The following is a 25,001-nucleotide window of genomic DNA, read 5'->3' as shown; positions in this document are numbered from 1 at the left end:
CTCATGAAAATAGGGAGACAAGGATTAGCCTCATGCAAATATGGAGGTAAGGATTAGCTTCATGCAAGTAGGGAGGCAGGGATTAGCTTCATGCTAGTATGGAGGTAGGGATTAGCCTCATACGAGTAGGGATGAAAGGATTAGCCTCATACAGATATGGAGGTAAGGATTAGCCCCATGCAAATATGGAGGTATGGATTAACCTCATGCAAATATGGAGGCAGGGATTAGCCTCATGCAAGTATGGAGTCAAGGATTAGACTCCTGCAAATAGGGATGTAGGGATTAGCCTCATGCAGGTATGGAGTCTAGGATTACACTCACGTAAATAGGGAGGCCGGGATTAGCCTCATGCAAGTTGGGGTAAAGTATTAGACTCATGCAAATAGGGAGGCAGGGATTAGACTCATGCAAATATGGAGGCAAGGATTAACCTCATGCATGTATGGAGGAAGGGATTAGCCTCATGCAAGTAGGGAGGCAGGGATTAGCCTCATGCAGATATAGAGGCAAGGATTAGCCTCATGCAAATATGGAGGCAAGGATTAGCCTCATGCAAGCAGGGAGGCAGGGATTAGCCTCATGCAAGTATGGAGGCAGGGATTAGCCTCATGCGAGTATGGAGGCAGGGATTAGCTTCATGCGAGTAGGGAGGCAAGGATTAGCCTCATGCTGATATGGAGTCAAGGATTAGCCTCATGCAGGTATGGAGTCAAGGATTAGACTCATGCAAATAGGGAGGCAGGGATTAGCCTCATACATGTTTGGAGTCAAGGATTAGACTCATGCAAATAGGGATGCAGGGATTAGCCTCATGCAGATATGGATTCAAGGATTAGCCCCATGCAAATATGGAGGTAAGGATTAGCCTCATGCAAATATGGAGGTAGGGATTAGTCTCATGTAAATATGGAGGCAGGGATTAGCCTCATGCAAATAGGGAGGTGAGGATTAGTCTCATGCAGGTATGGAGTCAAGGATTAGACTCATGCAAGTAGGGAGGCAGGGATTAGCCCCATGCAAAGAGCACGTAGCAAATAAGAGTTGTATATGTCTTAGCTGGAGATATATTCGGTCCCTGATGTCCTGATTGATAGTGATCTTGCTACGTGGATGTTATCGTTACGTCGGATGTGCCCGCGTTCAAAGATAAATTGTACGTTTTGTTAGGGGGAGGTTGGTTCATGTTTTTGTCAGCTGGCTTTGCTTTGCTCTGTTCTAAAAGCCTTTTGAGTTTCCCTGGGTGACACCTGACTGCCATGAAAATAGAGTTTTCAAAAATATGCAATTTGATAAAAAAAAATCGAGTTATTTCAGAAATATATTGATCAATTTAGATGAACTAGTGACTGTAACACATTTCAAAGGCATTGCAGCTTTTTCTTATATCGGAATTTTAAGGGTCCTCCTCAAAAGTTTGCTCCAGTTTGGTAGATGATCTTTGACCGTTTGCGGACAATAGGCTTTGTTGAACTTTCTTTGGATTTTTGAGAATCCTTCTCAAAATTTTGCCCCAGTTTCTTAACTGATTACTGACTTTCTGGCATGCGATGGCATTGGATGGACTTGCTCCGGAATTTTGAGGGTCCTCCTCAAAATTCTGCCCCAGTTTTTGAACTTAGGGAAAAATAAAAATTTTATTATGATATGACCGAACCCATAAGGCTGCCTACATATCCCACTTAAATGGGAATCAAGTCAAGCGTAGTTCAATTACATCAGAAGAGAAATGTAAAGTAATTTAGGCATACTATCTCTTGACTGCATCTGAATTGATTGGTTTTGGCCAGACTTCTCCATCCATTTCTGCAAGTATGAGTGCTCCTTCTGTTAGTACCCTGTGAACCATGTATGGACCTTTCCAGTTGGGAGAGAATTTCTATTTGGCTTCATCTCGATGTGGGAAGATTTTCTTCAATACCAGCTGTCCTGGTGCGAACTATCTTGGTTTGACCCTTTTGTTGAAAGCTCTAGACATTCTATTCTGATAAAGTTGGCCATGACACACTGCGTTCTTCCTCTTTCCATCGATGAGGGCCAATTGTTCATAGCGACTCCTTATCCACTCTGCATCACTGAGTTCAGCTTCCTGTATGAATCTTAAAGAAGAAATCTCTACATCGGCTGGAATGACGACCTCGATGTCCCCCAAATTTACTGCTTCGGTTTCGTCTAGGTTGGACTTAGGCTTATTTTCAAAATTTTTACCTCCCTGACAATTTCCTCGGGTGTCTTATCTTCTTCATCTGAATCACTATTCTCATGTTGCATTGCCTTATTACATGTCACAGTCACTTGTTCCTCAGGAAAAGTATTAATAACAATGTAGGAAGGAAAAGTGTAAAGATAGTAGTGAATAATAAAGAGCAAATGCATTTGATTAAAACTGAAAAATCGTCCAGACAAAGTACGACTCGACAAATCAAACATTAAATTTGAAACAAGTAAAGCTTAAATAAAATTACGGGAAATCCTAAATGCTTAGAATGGCTATAGAAGTAAATTCTGCCAAGCTACCCAGGGACTCAGTGAGCTCGGGATGGTGTGGCGGTCTAGTTTCTAAGAACAGCTCCCTTTTCCATAGCCTGAATAGTGAGGCCTTCTTCATCCTCCTCCTCAATTATGGTACCGTAGTCCATGTCCTCATCCTCTAAGAACAAATTCTTCAACCCAGCTAGTGCTTCTTCTTCTGCAGTCCCCCATATTATATCAGCCTGGTAAAAAGCTTGTTCCAAACATGGCACTGGCTGCTCAAGAAGGCAATACAGTCCATGCCATGGAGGCAATCAATCATTATACTCTTGCCATGTGTACTGGTATCCGAGCCCAAAGGTGGTACCATGATTTTTTAGCTGTATCGGTTTAGTGATACCTTGAAGGTTCTTTCCTAATCCTTTGCCGGGTTCATATCCCGACCATGCCAATATGCTTTCTATTTTACTACTCCACCATTTATCCTTTTCGACGACATTGTTGCGTCTAATGTGATGATAGGTTTCCCCTCTTAGACTTTCTATATGTCCAATGATCGGGATGGTTTGACTGGTGTAAATGGGGTTACTTCCATCCCCGTGAATGATCACCTCCTGACGATTCCATTCGAACTTCACGGCTTGATGTAGTGTGGAAGGCACAACTCCAGTGGCATGGATCCATGGTCGGGATCCATGGTCGGCTCAACAGAAGGTTATATGAGGCTGGTATGTCGAGTACATGAAATTCAACATCAAACCATGTTGGCCCCATCTGCAAGCAAAGGTTGATTTCCCCAATTGTGGCCCTTTGGGACCCATCGAAAGCTTTCATGTTCATGCTTCCTATCCGTATTTCATGAAAACCTTTGTCCAACCTTTTCAGAGTGTCCAACAGATAAATATTGAGGCTTGAACCTCCGTCAACCAAGACCCTTGCAATGAATTTATCTTCAAATTGTACTATAATATGCAATGCTCGATTGTGATTCAATCTCTCAGGCGGTAGCTCATCTTCGTAGAAGATAATCTTATGACTTTCCACTACTTGCCCTACCATATTGGCCATCTCTCCACCAGTGATGTTATTGGGTACATAAGCTTCGCTCAGTACTTTCATCAAAGCGTTCTTGTGTACCTATGAATTTTGCAATAGCGACAGGATAGATATCTGAGCAGGGACTTTGTTTAGATGATCAACAACAGAATACTCCTTTGACTGTACTTTCCTCCACAGGTCATCTGGCCCAGTCTCAATGATAGGCTTCCTAGTAGTGGCATCTTTACTTGGACCTCCCAAATGTTCCGGGGTATAGATTTTTCCAGTTCTAGTCATTCCTTGTGCGACGTCAGATTCCTCTACCTTGGCCTTCCCTTTTCGCCGAGCCTTGGAAACATAATCCCAGGGTATTGCTTTTGAGTTGAAGGGGGTATGGTTGATATTGTCATGGTGAAAGGTGTGACCACTTCTACTTCAAATGGAGAGGGGGTGGCTGCAGGCGGAGCCATCTCTACCTCAAATAGAACTGATGCAGTTACTTCAACTTCGATTGGTGACTGAGTCTTTACAACAATAAGAGTAAGTGTGACGACAACTTTAAAGTCATCACCTTTTCGAATAAGCCCAATTGACCCCTCAGGGTCCCATTCTTCATTCGTCTCTATCACATGTACACCATCACCTCTATGACCAGGGAGGGGATCGTTGTGGACATTAGGTGCGGCTTCCTGTGCCTGTATGACCTTGTTGTCAATCAACGTATGGATATTATCTTTCAATGTACGGAACTCAGTAGTGGTGTTCCCCTTCATACCGTAATGATACGCACAAGTCTTGTTGGGATTGACCCATTGAGATGGATTTTCTAATGCCACAGCGGGAACAAGAGTGACGTAACCCACGACTTTCAACCTTTCATATAGTTGGTCGATGAGCTCAGTAATGGCGGTGTATTGTTTGGGTGGCTTGCGGTCGAAGTTGGGTCTTGGTCTTGGATAATTTTGGCAAGCTGGTGGTGATTGGAAATGGGATGGTTGGGAGTTATAGGTGTGATGGATAGTGGCTGGTTGGGAATATCTGGGAGATGAAGGCTAATATGTAGGTGGTGCTGCTTGGTATGTGGGTGAAGGTGTTTGATATGTGGGTGGAGGTGTTTTATATGAGGGTGGAGGTGTTTGATACATGGGTGGAGGTATTTGATAGATAAGTGGAGATTTTGGGCCTTGGGCCACCATTACTGCCCCAAAATCTCTCTTCTTCGATATGCCACCTAATTGTAATGCCTTATTCGTGGCTTGCAGTGCCTCGAAGTTCATTACCATCCCGCTGTTGATTCCTTCTTCGATTCTTTCCCCAAGTTTGATGATGTCACAGAATTTGTGATTCCGACCTCCAACGAGTAGCATACTCACGGAAAGTCTCAGTAGGTTTCTTCTTAAGATTTTGAATGTAGAAAACATCTGGTGCGTTTTTTGTGTTGAACCTGAATCGTCCATGAAATCTAACGCCATGCTTACCCAATTGGACCATTTCTTGGGATTTTGGTTGATATACCAAGACAAAGAATCCCAGTAAGACTCCTCATAAAGAGCTTTATCCGGATCTTTTTATCTTTCCCGACCCCGACAAACTTGTCACAATAGGTCCTTAGATGAGCCCTGGGATCACCTGTGCTGTCGAACATTTCGAACTTGGGATGTTTGTACCCCTCAGGCAATTCCACATCTGGTTGTATGCACAGGTCCTCGTAGTTTAAACCTTCTATTACTCTTTCGCCTTTAATACTCCGAACTCGGCTTGTTAACTTCTTGAGTTCTTCAGCCATATTTTTAATGAGCAGATCCTTCTCGGAGGATTTCGGTGTATAAGAGATTGTTAGAGTAGAGTGAGGTATAGTTTCCACATATATAGGGTTGCTTTGATGGATGCAAGAGACTTGGGTGTAATGATGGTCATTGGTGGAGTTTTGAGGATCAGGAATGGGTTGTGGTGTGTTTTGGGGAGTGTGGTAAGTGGTGGTTGGCGGGTACTGAATTGGTTGATGGTGATGTTGTGGTTGAGTTGGTATTGGTAGTGGATTGATATTTTGGGGTAGAGTTGCATATTGATTTGGTGCGGTAGCATTTTGTGGATGTTGGTTTTGTGTGTTTTGGGGAGGTATTGGGTTCTTTGTGTTCTGTTGGTTTCTTGTAGTTCCAGTATCTTTTGTTCCAGTCTCAGGACTATATCATTTGGGGCTGGAGTACTACGGCCATCTGAGGTTTCTACGTTCTCAACATTCTCCTTTCGGATACCACTTAAGTCATTCATTTTTGCTTTTCCTCTACATTTTGTGTTGCTTGGAGGAGGAGGTGGAGGGCCTCTAGATCTGGTGTGGTATACTGATGAGGCCAGTATGAGTGAACCAACCTAAGGGGATGAGAATAATAAAAATAAGCAAACACAAAAGGTAAAAAGTCAGTGAGGATCCTGATATGTTTGTAGTATTTAAACACATATTGTGGAAATATAAATTCGTGTCCTATTTTGGGAACTCCGTTGTGCCCGAGGTAGGCCTAGCAACAAGTAAATTTGGAGAACTTTGAATGCCAATAAGTGCTTCATTTCATAATATAAAAATAGACGTATCCCAAAACGACACTAAGACATGAAAATAAGTCACTACTGGCACTTGGCCTTATTACATTTTAGGAAAAAACAAATAAATCTAGACTATTTGGTCCTAGAAAGACCTTCCCCAAATTCGATCTTCTGGACTCCATCATAGATATCCCCCCAGCTCGTGCAGCCCCAGCACTAGGTAGGCTCTGGCCAGATGTCCTCCTTCAGCGTTCTGGCAATTTTCCATCCTCTTTATAACTTTACGTTCTAGCTAAACGATTCCTCGCTCCAGATATTCCAACTTCCTGTCTGAAGTGACTACCATTTCTTTCCATTCATCGATCAACCTCGCATTCCTCTCATGTATTTCTCGGTGTTCATTTTCAGAGTCGTGTACCCTCTTGCGCAGCCTGTTGTATTTGACTTGAGCTTCAGCTTCTTCATCTATGGTTCTATTCCCTCGACAGGCCCCTGGTGTCACTATTCCTTTCAGATTGTCCTCTAACCATGCCGGGTAGAGAGGCTCACACCCTGTATGATACCTGTCTGGCTCAACGGTGTTCTTTTCCACAATGATTTTGTAGTGCCACATGTGCTGAGCTTGGCACTTGTAAGGGACATCATCGTCTTGAAAGTCAGCCCTGAAATGACTTATCTTGACAACCCTTGGTACAACCTGTTTCCTGCCTGATTGCCTCACAACTCGGATAGGGACATATGGGTCTATCACTCTTAACCCGATCAGCACCAAGTGCGGAGCATCACTGGATCTGATGATGAATTCGTCTATTAGAAACCCTTCAAACATCCATTGCACTTGTTCGTCGGTCAGATTGTCGAAGAACTTTACCCATTCTTTGGCACTTTCTGGATGAGCAAAACTGTCTGGAATGTAAGTCATCCACTTGGGGTGATGTAAGGCAATATGGTCATTCCAAGCCCTTCGCAGAAATTCTTGGCGATAACGACCTTTTTGGAAATGCTCCAACAACTATAACTGCAGTAACAAGTTACAACCCTCGAAATGCTTGACCCCTTTTTAACAGCGCTCCAGATCCCTGTAGATGTCGGCTATGATCATGTGGACTATGGTATATGTCTGTCCATTAATCCCTTCCATCAAAGTCTTGGCGACCTTGGCCAACCTAGTGTTGATTCTTCCCTTTTTCATTGGGAACACTATCAGGCCTAAGAAGCATACAATGAATACGAATACTCTACGGTGGATGTGACCCAGAGAAGTGAGAGAGATCTCATCATGGTAGGTACGGAAAAACTTGCTATGGCCATACCTCTCATACAGGTATTCGAAAGGTATGTAAGATTCCTTCAGGCACACTAGGTCAACATTCTTCTTCAGCCCCATAATCTTTAAAAATCCCCTGCCAATACGGTTTTCTAGTACCAATAACTGGGGACTATCCCAAGTCAACCCCGCAAGCCCTCCAATTTCTTCTAGGAGTGGTGTCATTTCTATGTCGCCGAAATGAAACACAACCCTTTCACTATCCCAGAATTAAGTGGTAGCCTCGATCAATTTGTTGTTTTTCTCAATATCTAGCAAGGAAGGCAGGTTACCTAGGTACTTTCTCACATGTTTCTTGTCACTTGAGGAAAGGTCCTCCCACCAATCTAGCAGCAATGGTGGGATATTGCTAACCATACCAAATTTGGGGACCTTGTGCCTCATTTTATGCAAAACAAAAGGGTTAGGTCTTACCCCCACCAGACTCAACTATTTATACATTTACGATCACCATATTGGCATTTAGTTCCCCAAATTAATGCACAGAACGTGGTTATGTCCGTTGGGATTATGGAAAACCCGATGGACTTTTGGATAAGGCTCATCTTAAAGGATCATTATGTGGACAACATAACAGATCCGACTAGGTTTGACCATGATGCATGCACAATTTCGATTAGAGTAAGGTCACTATGGGGTTTTAGACTTGTACTCTCAAGCGGACAACTTGAGGGGGAAGGCACGGAACCATCGACTGCACCGCTGATCGACTAGTTTTACTGCAAATAAGCCCTTCCGAATTTAAGGATAGTAAATAGGAAGAGCGCAACAACTAATTAAAGCATTGCGATAGGATTTGATACGCTCGAGTGGAATATGATGTGGAGCATGATTTATGCAGCAGTTAATAACATATAGTCAAGTATTTGCACGTAGGGAAAATAAATACAGTATTTAAATAATTGAAAGACAGTAAAAAAAAATAAAGAGACAAGTTAGTTTCAGGGGTAAAGAATCATAAATACTTAAGAGGAGACAGACAGTTATATTCAAATAAGGTAGAAGGGTACGAGATAAAGCATGTTTGGACTAATTCATAAAATAAGTTCGTTATGGTAAGAGCCTAAAAGGTATCCCCAATAGAGTCGCCATGTTGTCGTGCCCCCTTTTTCCTCGCGGAGTCCGAGTTTCGACATTTATGGGGGTAATAACTCATTTCCTTTTTGGGAATTGAGTATTTGAAGAGTCGCCACCTAACGGATTATGGTGCGTTAGGGAACCTAGAGCAATTAATTCTTGGATTGATTTGCATTACCAGAGATTTTTTGGTAAGGGCTCGAAATAACCTCGAGAGAAGGGTGTTAGGCACCCCTCTCGGTCCACAACTGTGGGTCCCGGCCAAACTTATATTTATAAATTAGTCCTTTAACAGATAAGTAGTTGAAACAAATAATTGCAAGTAAAGCACATTGGATATAGTATGACTCAAATAATAAGACAGAGATTGTGTACATATAGGAAAGCAAAGCAAAGGGTTTTGCGATGTAGTAAAATTAGGGCTTTCAACATAGACGAGTTGAAGATGTAGTAAAATCATAGAATTAGTCAAAATATGCAAGAAATAGAAGTTTAAACAAAATGAATCAGTTAAACAAGGTTTTTTTAAAAGGAAGTTCTGAAAACCCTAATTTTAGAAGGAGGTGAAAAACACTAGAAATCAACGATTCTTGTAAAGAATCTCAAGGACAGTATAAAATATTAAAGAAACAAACTCAAAAGGCGTAGAAAAGAAATTAGGGTTTCGAAAGAAACCCATATAGAGATAAAGAACCTACTTAGAAAACCCAAGGATCGTTGCAAATACATTATGATTTTGCTTGAAATCACACTGGTGTAGCCAAGAACAGGTAGGTGACAAACCATAGATGCAAGTCGGCATGGCCCTAAGCCCCTGAAGACCTTAGAGAAGGCAAACATGGCATGAGAGAATCCATTTGAGGCATAAGAGACGATGAGAGATAACCGGATATGGGAGGTCGGTGGTTGAAGGGCTAGGGTTAGGTTGAGAGTGTACTGAGAGTAGAGAGGATTTTAGGGCGGCGGTATGTGGAAAATGATTAGGGTTAGGGGTTGTTTAGAATTAAAAAAGGAAAGAATCAATACAGGTTGTTGATCTTTCAGATCAACGACCATGATCCGATGGGTTCTAGGTCGGGTAGGTGTATTTAGGGTCTGGGTCGGGTGGTTTAATCTGAAATTGGGCTAGGGTATTGGGTTTAATTGAGGCTAAAATTGAAATATGATCTGGCTAAGTTTTAAATAGCCAATTTAACACTATATAGTTTATAATAAATAATAGATAATTTCTAAAAAATAATTTCGTATACTAAATGATTTAAAATAGATATTTAACTCTTAAAATATAGATAATCAATTTTATGCATATAAATGTAATTGTACACTAATAAGGCTAATATTGCAATTATATGCAAATTAGTTTGAAAAATATAAATGCAATTATAAAAAATGCACAAAAAATATTTAAGCAATATTTTGGCATAAATATAGGATTTAGATAATTAAATTATCACAACAATAATTTGAAAGATAATTATTGGAAATTTTATAAGTGAAAAAGGAAGAAATAAATCAATTTGAAAACTTTTAAAATTATAGAAAAATTATAAAGACCTTGTGCATGCTTATATATGCCTATATATGCTATTTTGAAAGTATATATGTCTATAAAAATATATAGGAAAAAATTGGGTATCAACAACACATAATCCGTTAGGTGGCGACTCTTCAAATACTCAAATCCCAAAAGGAAATGAGTTATTACTCCCATGAACTTTGGAACCTAGACTTTCTCCGCGGAGGAAAAAAGGGGGCGCGACACTAGGGGAACACACCATGCCCCGAATGAAGAACTGTTACAACCCATATCCACATGTGTTAGTTCATGCCATATATTAGTTAACATAAATCCAAGAAGGAATTATCTTTGAGATGATAAAAAGTCAATCCTATTGGTCTTAAGTGATACAAGAGTGTATAAAGGTGATTAACAAGTATTAGAAGTTAAATGAATCAAGGATGTTGTAACTCGTATTTTCAGGTAATCTAGCGGTGCTTAATACACTCAAGAGGTCATTTATTAAGGTATTTTAATCATATAATATCCGTATCATAAGTCTTGAAGTAAAACGAGTTATGAAACAAAAGTCGACAAAAGTTGTCGCAACTTAGGTTCATAATTTTACTTAAACATTAGGTCAAATATTTCTAATCTTTTCTCCTAATTTACAAGTAATTGCGGGGTGATATACCAAAAAAATTAAAGATCTATGAGTCTAGTTTCCAACGCATTAAACCGTTCATCGATACGATCTCGGAGTAGAGAGATATTCGCGTTTTCGCGAGACTGCGCCAAGCACCTCTCTATGGGGCCCACTAAGGCGGTTTAAGATATTTGGACCTATATAGGATGCCTCCAACCCGTTTTAAGTCATTTCTTCTCACTATTTTCAGACCTTAGAACCCTAGGAACATCCTCTCAAGGTTCTCTCAAGATTCAAGACCCAAAAAGGGCAAACAACACAAATCAAGTGTCGAGAATTCGGTGGCGCTAGTAAGTCTCTTGTTCTTCTTGTTGTTGCTCATTTTTGTTTCGTTCCAGCTCATGTGGGAGGTTTTTTTAAAGGGTTTATATTCTGTAAATACTCCCTCATGTTCTTAATATCAATCCTAGGTGATTTCAAGCCTTCTAAAGTGATTCTAGTGCCGAAAAACACTAATTGATCGCTAGTTTCGCCTTTTTGTTGTTGTGGCAGCATTTGAGGGATATTTCATGGATATTTAAGGTCAAATTGGAGTTATTCTTTCTGTATAAAGGTAAGGAACCTCTTACTATATATGTATTTAAGATTATCCAAATTGCGGCTAAGCCATTGAAGCTAGAACTTGTGAAATATATATCGAAAGGCTTGGTAGTAATGTTATTGTTTTGTGGACTGTTTTTCGTTGCTGTTGGGCTGCGTATTTTACTACTGTTTTTTGGAGTTTTGGAGGAGTAAGGGTGTGGATAAACACCACATATATGTAGGGTTATGGGCTGATAGTTATTCGTAACATTTCCAGGTTGTTTGACACGACTACGGTGGTCATCGTATGTATGGAGTGATTAGGCTGTGTTTGGACTATTTTGGGAGGCTCAATATGTTTATTATTGATGTTGTTTGGGCTGTTTGGTGACTGTTTTGAATGGTGTGAGGTCATATATATAGGGGAGGTGTTGTCCGTTTCACCGTAAAATAGGTTGTGGTCGATACATAATAGTTATGACGCTTAAATGATAACGATAGTATCGTTTCTCTTATTGTAGACTAAGGAGTTTTGACAATTGCAAAGCTTGAGATTGGGGCAGTATATACAAGGTATGTGAGGCTATCCCTTTCCTTCTTTTGAACGACTCCGATTGTACATAATGTAATGAACGAGCTTCCAAGATACTCTACTCTTAGAAGCTAGAAGTACTTACATTGTTTTCCCTCTTATGAAACGATTGATGTTAATGTTGCTTCTCTTATTCTTATGTTATCAATGTTGTTGGTACTTTCTGATTCTTATAAGGTTCATAGTGAAGAGTTAGTCCTAATAACGTGTACAGAGGATACCGACCTTACGTCACTCCGAAAGGTTTAGAATGTGATTCTATGAGTCGAGCATGCATTATATATATGTATCTATTTTACTCTACCGAGCCACGCTATAGTTGGCCGGGTACGGCACCTATTGTGCAACCACTGATCAGTTGGGTTTTACCGAGCTCCACGTGGCCGGGTTGGGTTTTACCGAGCTCCACGTGGCCGGGTACGATTCTACCGAGCCTTATGATGGTCGGGTACGATATGATGATGATGATGCCCACAGAGGCGAATGTTTTAAAGGTTTATGTATTTATACATATGTATCATGCATTTCATGTAAGTAGCCCTCAGAGGTACTAAGATGTTACATGTTGTATATTCTCTATCCTTGCTTACATTACTGATCGTATTTATGGTTCCCTGCCTTACATACTCAGTACTTTATTCGTACTGACGTCCTTTTATTTGTGGACACTGCATGTCGTGCTGCAGGTCCTGATAGACAGGCAGGTGCAGCTCCCCCACCACAGTAGGCTGTCCAGTTCAGCGGTGATTGGCGAGATCCCTTCTCCGGACTTGCCTTGTTCTTGGTATGCATTTTTGTTATAGACATTATGGGTATGTCGGGGCCCTGTTCTGGCTATGTTGCAACACTTATGTTCCCTTAGAGGCTCATAGACAGGTGTCGACTCATGTATAGTTTGGTATGCCTTGTCGGCTAGTTTTTGTTGTATAGTCTTTCATAGTAGCGTGGTAGCTCATACCTTATATGTAGTTTCTTGATTGTCTGGTCATCCCCTACTATGTATGTTCATGCCGTCATATTTTATTGCTGGTTGTCCATGATCCAGGTCTACCATTTATATTGATCTCGTCAGCCCTAAAAGATAATAATGAAGTTTAGATGAAATGTACGTTGGTGCTCGGCACGTGTGGTCGGGTGTTAGTCATGGCCCTCCAGTTTGGGTCGTGACAAACTTGGTATCAGAGCTAGTCTGTCCTAGGGGTTGTCTATGAGCCGTGTCTAGTAGAGTCTTGATTATAGATGTGTAGCGCGCCACATTTATAATTAGGAGGCTACATGACATCTAGGGTTGTTACCTTCTTCCTGAATCTAGATCGTGCGTAGAGTTGAGTCGTAAGTGTTCGTCTCTAATATTCACCTTGTTTTTTTTCTGTGATGCCTTCGACTAGGAAGCAAACGATCAGTAGACGGCTTGATACAGCAGCGGGAGAGGGTACCAGTCAGGTGCCACAAGTCAGAGCAGGACAAAGTGAGGCTCAGAGTGAGATGCCCTCTCATACCTCATCTACTCCATCTGCTCCAGAGGATATTAGAAGGCACCCAGCGCCTCCAGTTCCTCCGTCTGGCACTCTAGACCAGGATTTGCGGAGTGCTTTATAGTTATTGACTAGCTTGGTAGCTGCTCAGGCTCAGAGGCAGAATACAGGTGCTGCTGAGAAACTAGTTAGTACAAAAGTTCGTGATTTTATTAATTTAGACCCTCCAGTGTTTACCGGATCAGACCCCAAGGAGGACCCACAGACGTTTATTGACCAGGTTCATCGTACACTTCGGGTTATGCATGTTAGTGATACAGAGGCAGTAGAGTTGGCTTCTTATTGGCTACGGGATTTAGCGGTTCTCTGGTATGATAGTTGGGAGAGATCCAGGGGGGTCCGAACACTCCTCCAGCTATGTGGAAGGAATTTTCTGAGGCCTTTCTTCGTCACTACTTGCCAGTTGAGATACGACGAGCTAGAGCTGATAAGTTCTTGAACCTTAGACAAGGTAATATGAGTGTGCGAGAGTACAATATGCAGTTTGATTCTTTGGCAAGGTATGCTCCCCATATGGTGGCCGAGATGAGTGATAGGGTGCATATGTTCGTGAATGGGTTGGGACCACATCTGATAAATGAGTGTACGACAGCCTCCTTGGTGGAGGGCATGGATATTTCCCGTATTCAAGCTTATGCCCAGACCCTAGAGGATCGTAAGCGCTAGCATAGGGCAGTTAGGGAGCATGATAGGGGCCAGCATAAGAGGGCGAGATTTGCAGGGTATTCTGATGACTTCAGAGGCAGCATCAGGCCACAGTTTTCGAGGAGTTCGGCGCCGCCTGTAGCTAGTGCTCCTCCACAGTTTCAGAGTCCTTGATATGATCGATCCTATTCTGGTCCAGGTCAGAGTTCGCGGGCATCTGGCTCGCAATATCACAGGGATACTAGTCAGATGAGACCCCCAAAACCACATTGTAATCAGTGCGGCAAGGCCCACTTTGGACTGTGTCGTCGAGGTTCTGATGCATGCTATTCATGCGGGCAGCCTGGCCATATGATGCGGGATTGTCCTAATAGAGGAGGTGATGGTATGGCTCAGCCGACTGGATCTGTGTCTGGTTCTTCCTCATCAGTTCGACCTCCAGCACGGGGTTTTCAGCAGTCGACAGGTCGTGGTAGGGGTAGAGGTGCAGTGCCGAGTTCGAGTGGTGCTCAAAATCGAACCTATGCTCTAGTAGGTCGACAGGATCTCGAGTCGTCTCCAGATGTTGTTACAGGTATTATATCTGTGTTTTCTTATGATGTATATGCGCTGATTGATCCGGGATCTACATTATCATATATTACACCCTTTGTGGCTAATAAGTTTGGCATTGAACCTGAATTAATAAGTAAACCCCTTGCGGTATCTACTCCGATAAGAGATTCTGTGATTGCTAGAAGGGTATATAGAGGTTGCACTATGATGATTTGTAGTCGTCAAACCTCGGCAAATTTATTTGAGTTAGAAATGGTTGATTTTGATGTGATAATGGGAATGGACTGGTTGGCCTCATGCTATGCAAATGTTGACTGTCATACGAAGATGGTTAGGTTCCAATTTCCGGGTGAACCCGTCATTGAATGGAAAGGGAACATTGCTACACCGAAAGGTAGGTTTATTTCCTATCTTAAGGCAAGGAAAATGATCTCAAAAGGTTACATTTATCATCTTATTCGCGTTAGGGATGCGAAGGCGAAACCTCCTACTATACAATCAATCCCTGTGGTCAACGAATTCCCAGATGTTTTCCCAGATGAACTCCCAGGCCTTCCTCCTGAAAGGGAGATTGAGTTTAGCATTGATGTGTTGCCTGACACTCAACCGATCTCTATTCCTCCATACAGAATGGCCCCGGCAGAGTTGTTAGAGTTGAAGGTGCAGTTGAAGGACTTGCTGGATAAGGGCTTTATTAGGCCTAGCACTTCAACTTGGGGTGCACCAGCCCTATTCGTGCGGAAGAAAGGCGGGTCGTTACGGATGTGTATCGACTATCGACAGTTGAATAAGTCTACTATAAAGAACAAGTATCCACTTCCAATAATTGATGACCTGTTTGACCAACTCCAGGGTGCCAAGTATTTCTCCAAGATTGATTTACGTTCAGGGTATCATCAGGTGAGGGTTAGGGAGAAGGATATTCCAAAGACGTCCTTCCGGACAAGATATGGGCACTTTGAGTTCTTGGTGATGTCGTTCGGGCTAACAAATGCCCCAGCAGCTTTTATGGATCTCATGAATACTATATTCAGGCCCTATCTTGATGTGTTCGTGATTGTATTTATTGATGACATTCTAGTGTATTCTCGTTCGGAGGCGGAAACATCCGGGCCACTTGCGGATAGTATTACAGACGCTTCAGGATCGTAAGTTATATGCTAAGCTCTCCAAATGTGAATTCTGGCTGAACTCAGTAGCATTCCTTGGCCATGTGATATCTGATGAGGGTATTAGTGTCGACACTCAGAAGATCGATGCAGTAAAGAATTGGCCGAGACCTACAACACCATCAGAAGTCCGCAGCTTCCTAGGGCTAGCAGGATATTATAGGCAGTTTGTAGAAGGATTTTCCTCTATATCATCACAATTGACTAAGTTAACACAGAAAGCTACCAAGTTCCAGTGGTCTGACACTTGTGAACGTAGTTTTCAGGAGCTGAAGAATCGATTGACATCCGCACCAGTGCTCACTCTTCCTGAAGGAACAGAAGGTTATATGGTATATTGTGATGCCTCAGGTATAGGTTTGGGGTGAGTATTGATGCAGCGTGGGAATGTGATTGCTTATGCATCAAGACAATTGAAGAAGCATGAAAAGAATTATCCAACCCATGATTTGGAATTGGCTGCAGTAATATATGCTTTGAAGATATGGCAGCACTACTTATACGTCGTCCATGTTGACATCTACACAGATTACAAGAGTTTACAATATATCTTCAAGCAAAAAGAGTTGAATTTGAGGCAGCGTACGTGGCTTGAATTATTGAAAGACTACGACGTCGAGATATTGTATCATCCCGGTAAAGCCAATGTTTTGGCAGATGCTCTCAGCCATAAATCAATGGGAAGCTTAGTACATATTGAGGCATGTAGATGGGGGTTGATTAAAGAGCTTCATCAGCTAGCCAATATGAGAATCAGATTGTTAGACTCTAATGAAGAAGGTGTTACTGTACAGAATACATTAGAATCATCTTTGGTAGCCGAGGTAAAAGCACGACAATATGAAGATCCTATCTTATTACGATTAAGAGAAAGCATTCAACAGTGTAAAAGTATGGCTTTTGGGATCGAAAAAGACGGGGCACTGAGATACCAGAGCCGATTGTGTGTCCCTAATATGGCAGGGTTGCGAGAGAAGATTATGAATGAGATTCATCAATCCCGATATTCCATCCATCCCGGCTCGACAAAGATGTATCATAATGTCAAGGAGCAGTATTGGTGGGATAATATGAAGAAGTCTATTGCAGAATTTCTAGCCCAGTGTCCCAATTGTCAACAAGTAAAGATAGAACATCAGAAACCCGGTGGATTGCTTCAAAATACAGAGATTCCGACCTGGAAATGGGAGGTGATTAATATGGACTTCATTATTGGATTACCTCGCTCTTATCATAAGTTTGACTCTATCTGGGTGATAATTGATCGACTTACAAAATGTGCCCATTTTCCGCCAGTGAAGACAACTTACACGGCTGAAGATTATGCGAAGTTGTATATCAAGAAGATTGTTAGGCTTCATAGTGTGCCCGTCTCTATTATATCAGATCGAGGAGCTCAATTTACGACTAACTTTTGGAGGTCTTTCCAGAAGGGTTTAGGCACACAAGTAAATCTTAGCACTGCATTTCATCCGCAGACTGACGGACAGGCTGAACGTACCATTCAGACACTGGAAGATATGCTACGAGCATGTGTTCTAGATTTTAAGGGGAATTGGGATGATCATCTTCCACTCATAGAATTCACCTACAATAATAGCTACCATTCCAGTATTAAAATGACCCCATACGAGGCACTATACGGGAGGAGATGTAGATCTCCAGTTGGATGGTTCGAAGTCGGTGAAACAGAATTATATGGGCCAGATTTGATTCACCAAGCTATTGAGAAGGTGAAAGTGATACAGGAGCGATTGAGGACGGCACAAAGCAGGAAAAAATCTTATTATGATGTCCGACGTCGTGATCTAGAGTTTGAGGTTGGTGATTGGGTTTTCCTGAGGATCTCACCAATGAAGGGTATTATGCGTTTTGGGAAGAAAGGTAAGCTGAGTCCAAGGTATATCGGGTCATATAAAATTCTTCGATGAATTGGACAGGTTGCTTATGAGTTAGAACTGCCATCCGAATTGGAATTTGTCCACCCGGTATTCCATGTATCTATGTTGAGAAAATGTATTGGAGACCCTTCTCGAGTCGTCCCTATCAAAGATGTACAAGTTACAGAGGACCTATCATATGAAGAAGTGCCAGTGGCAATATTAGATCGGCAAGTCCGCAAGCTAAGAACAAAAGATGTAGCTTCCGTCAAAGTATTGTGGAGGAACAAAAATATGGAAGAAATGACATGGGAAGCAGAAGAGGAGATGAAGTCTAAATACCCTTACTTATTCCAGAATGAAGATAACAAGGATGTTGGTGGAAGACAGGATACATTGGAAGGTGAAACGGCTCTATGAGGTAAGCAATAATTTGAGAATACTCCTCCTTAATACAAAATGGTGATATGTAGATAATGTAAATACGCATAATTCTTTGTGTAGCCTTGTGAAGCCATATGTTGGGCTTAATTACTTGCAAGTTTTGCTAGTGACCATTTTATAGGGGAAAATTGATCGGAAATTTCCATTGGAATCCACGATGATTTAAACTCCCCATAAACCCTTACATTCGAGGACGAATGTTCCTAAGGGGGGAGGGTGTTACAACCCATATCCACATGTGTTAGTTCATGCCATATATTAGTTAACATAAATCAAAGAAGGAATTATCTTTGAGATGATAAGAAGTCAATCCTATTGGTCTTAACTGATACAAGAGTGTATAAGGGTGATTAACAAGTATTAGAAGTTAAATGAATCAAGGATGTTATAACTCGTATTTTCAGGTAATCTAGCGGTGCTTAATACACTCAAGAGGTCATTTATTAAGGTATTTTAATCATATAATATCCGTATCATAAGTCTTGAAGTCAAACGAGTTATGAAACAAAAGTCGACAAAAGTTGTCGCAACTTAGGTTCATAATTTTACTTAAACATTAGGTCAAATGTTTCTAATATTTTATCCTAATTTACAAGTAATTACGGGGTGATATACCAAACAAATTAAAGATCTATGAGTCTAGTTTCCAACGCATTAAACCGTTCATCGATACGATCTCGGAGTAGAGAGATATTCGCGTTTTCGCGAGACTGCGCCAAGCACCTCTCTATGGGGCCCACTAAGGCGGTTTAAGATATTTGGACCTATATAGGATGCCTCCAACCCGTTTTAAGTCATTTATTCTCACTATTTTCAGACCTTAGAACCCTAGGAACATCCTCTCAAGGTTCTCTCAAGATTCAAGACCCAAAAAAGGGCAAACAACACAAATCAAGTGTCGGGAATTCCGTGGCGCTAGTAAGTCTCTTGTTCTTCTTGTTGTTGCTCATTTTTGTGTCGTTCCAGCTCGTGTGGGATGTTGTTTTAAAGGGTTTATATTCTGTAAATACTCCCTCATGTTCTTAATATCAATCCTAGGTGATTTCAAGCCTTCTAAAGTGATTCTAGTGCCGAAAAACACTAATTGATCGCTAGTTTTGCTTTTTTGTTGTTGTGGCAGCATTGGAGGGATATTTCATGGAAATTTAAGGTCAAATTGGAGTTTTTCTTTCTGTATAAAGGTAAGGAACCTCTTACTGTATATGTATTTAAGATTATCCAAATTGCGGCTAAGCCATTGAAGCTAGAACTTGTGAAATATATATCGAAAGGCTTGGTAGTAATGTTATTGTTTTGTGGACTGTTTTGTGTTGCTGTTGGGCTGCGTATTTTACTACTGTTTTGTGGAGTTTTGGAGGAGTAAGGGTGTGGAGAAACACCATATATATATAGGGTTATGGGCTGATAGTTATTCGTAATATTTCCAGGTTGTTTGACACGACTACGGTGGTCGTCGTATGTATGGAGTGATTAGGCTGTGTGTGGACTATTTTGGGAGGCTCAATATGTTTATTATTGATGTTGTTTGGGCTGTTTGGTGACTGTTTTGAATGGTGTGAGGTCATATATATAGGGGAGGTGTTGTCCGTTTCACCGTAAAATAGGTTGTGGTCGATACATAATAGTTATGACGCTTAAATGATAACGATAGTATCGTTTCTCTTATTGTAGACTAAGGAGTTTTGACAATTGCATAGCTTGAGATTGGGGCAGTATATACAAGGTATGTGAGGCTATCCCTTTCCTTCTTTTGCACGACTCTGATTGTACATAATGTAATGAACGAGCTTCCAAGATACTCTACTCTTAGAAGCTAGCATTACTTACATTGTTTTCCCTCTTATGGAACGATTGATGTTAATGTTGCTTCTCTTATTCTTATGTTATCAATGTTGTTGGTACTTTCTGATTCTTATAAGGTTCATAGTGAAGAGTTAGTCCTAATAACGTGTACAGAGGATACCGACCTTACGTCACTCCGAAAGGTTTAGAATGTGATTCCATGAGTTGAGCATGCATTATATATGTGTATCTATTTTACTCTACCGAGCCACGCTATAGTTGGCCGGGTATGGAACCTATTGTGCAACCACTGATCAATTGGGTTTTACCGAGCTCCACGTGGTCGGGTACGATTCTACCAAGCCTTATGATGGCCGGGTACGTTTTTTTACCGAGCCTATTATGGCCGGGTACGATATGATGATGATGATGCCCACAGAGGCGAATGTTTTAAAGGTTTATGTATTTATACATATGTATCATGCATTTCATGTAAGTAGCCCTCAGAGGTACTAAGATGTTACAGGTTGTATATTCTCTATCCTTGCTTACATTACTGATCGTATTTATGGTTCCCTGCCTTACATACTCAGTACTTTATTCGTACTGACGTCCTTTTATTTGTGGACGCTGCATGTCGTGCTGCAGGTCCTGATAGATAGGCAGGTGCAGCTCCCCCACCACAGTAGGCTGTCTAGTTCAGCGGTGATTGGCGAGATCCCTTCTCCGGACTTGCCTTGGTCTTGGTATGCATTTTTGTTATAGACATTATGGGTATGTCGGGGCCCTGTTCCGGCTATGTTGCAACACTTATGTTCTTTTAGAGGCTCATAGACAGGTGTCGACTCATGTATAGTTTGGTATGCCTTGTCGGCTAGTTTTTGTTGTATAGTCTTTCATAGTAGCGTGGTAGCTCATACCTTATATGTAGTTTCTTGATTGTCTGGTCATCCCCTGCTATGTATGTTCATGCCGTAATATTTTATTGCTGGTTGTCCATGATCCAGGTCTACCATTTATATTGATCTCGTCAGCCCTAAAAGATAATAATAAGGTTAGATGAAATGTACGTTGGTGCACGACAAGTGTGGTCGGGTGCTAGTCATGGCCCTCCAGTTTGGGTCGTGACAAGAACCTTCCAATGTGGGGTTGTCTATCAGAGATAGAGATGCGTGTGAAAGGCCTTTAGCCGCTCCCGAGGGAATTCCAGAGCTCGATGCTTCACTCGTCTTCTACGAGATGAGCTAGCTTTGTGAGCAGGTAGTTTTTGTAAATCTTGTTTGTCATCCTGATCTTTGTCTGTCTAACTTGTCTTTTTCATGGCTTCAGGCCAGGGCGCTTTATAATCAGACTTTCGCCCGATTTCAAGCTGAGGTGACACGTCACGAGCATGAGAAGGCTCATCTTGTTGAACTTGTTAACTAGTTTCAGTTTGCTATTGTCTGAATGATTGCCAGATCCTAGAGTTTTGACATCTTTGATCTAGTTTGTGCAGTTTGAGAAGGATGGTGCCTTGCTGAGGGAGGAGCTCCGAGCCAGATACTCCGAAGTCCTCAAACTCAAATGGCATGCGAGAGAGATAACCTCTGAGAGGGATACCCTCCAGGAAAAGATGGCGTCAGTCGGGCACCAGCTTTATGATGCGAGGGTGGATAGTAACAAATATAGAGGTCTCCATTCTGAGTTAGTTGCTGCACTATCCGGAATCAAAGCCAAAGTTAAGGGGCTTATATCTTTGCACCAAGAGGATATCGTTGTAATAAATGCTCAAAATAGGAGTGTGCTTGAGGAGGCCGAACTGAAATTGACTCGAGCCGTCCAACATGCTCAGTTAGAATCTCTGAGGTAGACTCTCGAGGACATGCATGCGGGGGTATCAATTTGTCTGCGGAGCTGGAGAGGTTGAAGACCCTAGAGGAGAAAGCAGCTACCTTATTTGCTTCTGGAGAAGCGTCGTGTAGTGGTTTAGAAGATAATAAGAATGGAGGAGGGATCATATGAGGGGAAGAGGCCGTTGAAGGTCCTGGGACTGTAGCCGGAACTGTTGGGGAACAACCTCCGGCGGAGCCGTCGAAGATGTAGGCTCGATGATAGATAAGGATTCTGTTTGACTCCTTCCTTGTAAGGGTTTTTCAAAATCCTTATAAACGTACCCCTGCGGGTAATATGTATAAAAGGCCTTTTGCTTTTTATCACTTCTTTTATCCTTTTCCTTTTTGAGAATAATGTGTGATGTTTTTGATAATTGATCCGACATCTTAGACCTTGGGTTAGACCCTTGGGTTTTTGCTATTGCTGGGCGGCTTTTAACGGTCGAAAGTCAGTCCCTCAGTGTTCTCGGGTTAGCCTTTGCTGTTATACATTGGGTCACTGCGACCTTCGATTTTAGCGCTGGCGACAGTGACTCTTACGCTTTTGGTCGGTGCGACCTTCGATTTTAGTGCTGGCCACAGTGGCTCTTACGCTTTCACTATTAGGCATATTTATTAACTGTTTTGGGTTCATTCTTCAAATTGAGTTTCGACTCGAGCTCATTCGACCCTCAAGTTTTTGAAAAGCTAGCCCTTAAGCTCTTATGCATTGGGTCAGTACGACCTTTTATATGAGCTGGCGTCAGTGGCTCTTACATTTTGGGTCGATGCGACCTTTTTATATGAGCTAGCATTAGTGGATATTACTCTTAGGGTCTATGCGACCTCTAATATTGGCTTTATTTTCCCTCAATAAAGATTTTTTGAAATAATGTTTTCCTGACTCTTCGACAGTTTGATAAAAACCTCGATTGTGAGTCATTATATGGTGATGATCGAGCACCTCGAGAGGTTTGGATCGGTGGCTGAGTATCTTGAAGCCTGTATTTAGGAGCTAATATGGTCGAAACACTTTTGCCTATGTCAAGGGCAACCTATTTAACCAGTTCTTTTCAAAGTATATTCGAATTAATTGAAGGCCTGTGGTTTCCTGAGTCGCATTAGTTTGGCTGGTACAGCCTTGTGACCATAGTCATTTGTGTTTGGCCGGAGCCTTTCAGTCCTGAGTGAAGTAGTTTCGGCGTCTATATCGAGGGTATGCCTTTTTAGGGGTCTTACAAGTTCGATATATAGCCTTAACTTTGAGATCTGGCTTATGCCTTTAGTAAGATCTTACAAGTTTTTCATGCCTTTGAGGTCTTACAGTTTTGGATACTTGGTACAAGTATAGTTCATGCCTTGCTTGAGGTCTTACAGATATTGTCACTTGGTAAAAGTGTGGTTCATGCCTTGCTCGAGGTCTTAGAGATATTGTTATTGCCTTATAAAGGTCTTACAAGATCGAGGTTGTCCGTATGTGGTCTTATGGCCTCAGGTTTTGATAAGTCGATGAGGGTGGCGATTGGCGGCAGTCCCTAAATCATCGAGGGTTTCTTGGCTCGGGAGACATTACTTGTAAACTTGGTATTGTCTCGTTGAGGGCTTGCAATTTTGGAGTTTCTGACCCGAAGGTCATGTGGCCTTGAGTTTTCGATGCCAGTCCCTGAGTGTTTAGGACATTTTAGGCTCTGTAGTTGTTTTGTGATCTTGATGTTGCCTTGTTGAGGGCTTACGAGTTAGGACCTCTGACTCGGGGGTCACCTTGTTTTGAGTAGTTGACGCCAGTCCCCGAGTGTTCGAGACGTTTTTTTATAGAGGAGCTGTTTTGCAAAAATACCAAGTTTCTTTGATTACTTGGTACATGTATACACGTTTTTGCTGTTATGGGCTTGGTTGTTCTATGCAGACATGGTTCGTTCGACCGTTTGGCCCAGTACATTATTTTCCTATCGAGACCCCACTTAGCGCATCTTGGCTTCTCCGAGTAGGTGACCTTCCGGGGGATACCCCCAGTATTTGAGGTTGATTGCAAAATAAGTCTTGAATACTTGTTGGGTCTTCCTTAGGTAGCATATAAATGTTGCCTTGTTAAAAACCTTGCCGGTAAAACCCTTTTAGGGAGAAAATCTGATCGAAGGAAAAGAGTGCAACACATGCTTTTAAGAGCCCGAGGTCCTCGAGCTCGAGGGTGTTTCAGAATTGTTTACCGTAAAAATGGTAATAATAATTAAATTTTTTAATGGGACTCTAAAAATACATGATCTATTTTTATGCTAGTTGTTAAGGTAGTTGATGCTAGATATGTGAAGCTTAACGATGAAATACGAACTAAAATGGGGTTGTCATCAAACTGAGGAGCTAGACGTTCGAGCCTCGGGCTAACCGATGAAAGGCCTCGAGGTCTAGCCTGGGCTCGAGCTCGAGTTATCGGGGGTAACCGGGAAGGGATTAACAATTAGGATATAATTAAAAGGAGGCTCTTTATAGCAGATATCATACAATAAATTAAGAACAAGTATGAAAGTAGTAAATGAAAGAGGTAATCTCGAGCGAGTAAGTTAGAGAGGAAAGAGAGAGAGAAAGGTGTTATTGATCTTGTGTAGAATAGTTGGAGCCACAACAGCCCCTTACAGTGTGGTGAGGACCCCCTTTATATAGGAAGGGAAATCCCGCCATAGTACAAAATACATTAATTGTAAAAGCATGGAGATGGGACAGCTAGACGTGACGCCTTGATACAGGCTCTAGGTAGGCCGATTTTGTCAAACTTAGCCGTGTGCCTTGGGAGTTACCCATTTGACTTCAGCCTTGATCTGTATCTTCTTTAAGTCATACCTCGACGAGCTCCAAGGGAGGGAACTCGGTCACAACTTCGCGTCCTCAGGGTCTCGAGGTGTTCTTATGAAGTGATTCGATAGCAAGAAATTAGGCCCTCTGATTTCGCCGCATACAAGAGTCTTCCATCGGACACCTTATTAGTAGTATCGTTTCAGCATTGATATGTTCCAATTGCTTGGAAGCTTCTCACCTTCCATGGTACCGAGCTTTTAGGACCCTTTGCCGATTACTCTGAGGACGCGGTACGGTCCTTCCCAAATTTGGCCTAGCTTTCCTTCATTAAGGTTTCGGGTGTTGAGGGTGACTTTCCTTAGGACAAAGTTCCCGACTCCGAGATGTCGGAGGTTTGTTCTCCTTTTATAATACCTTTCAATCCTTTGATTTTGGGCGGCCATTTGGACCAGCGAGGCTTTTCACTTTTCATCCAATAGTTTGAGAGCTGTAGTCATGGCCTCGTTGTTCGAGCTCTCAGTGGTGTGTCAAATCTAGCGCTTGGCTCCTCGACCTCCACTGGTATCAAAGCCTCGGCA

The sequence above is a fragment of the Nicotiana tabacum genome, chromosome 20 (assembly GCF_000715075.1).
Source record: "Nicotiana tabacum cultivar K326 chromosome 20, ASM71507v2, whole genome shotgun sequence".
NCBI classification, from domain to species: Eukaryota; Viridiplantae; Streptophyta; class Magnoliopsida; order Solanales; family Solanaceae; genus Nicotiana; species Nicotiana tabacum.
The sequence above is the reverse complement of the archived record's forward strand: the minus strand, read 5'-3'. Positions refer to the sequence as shown.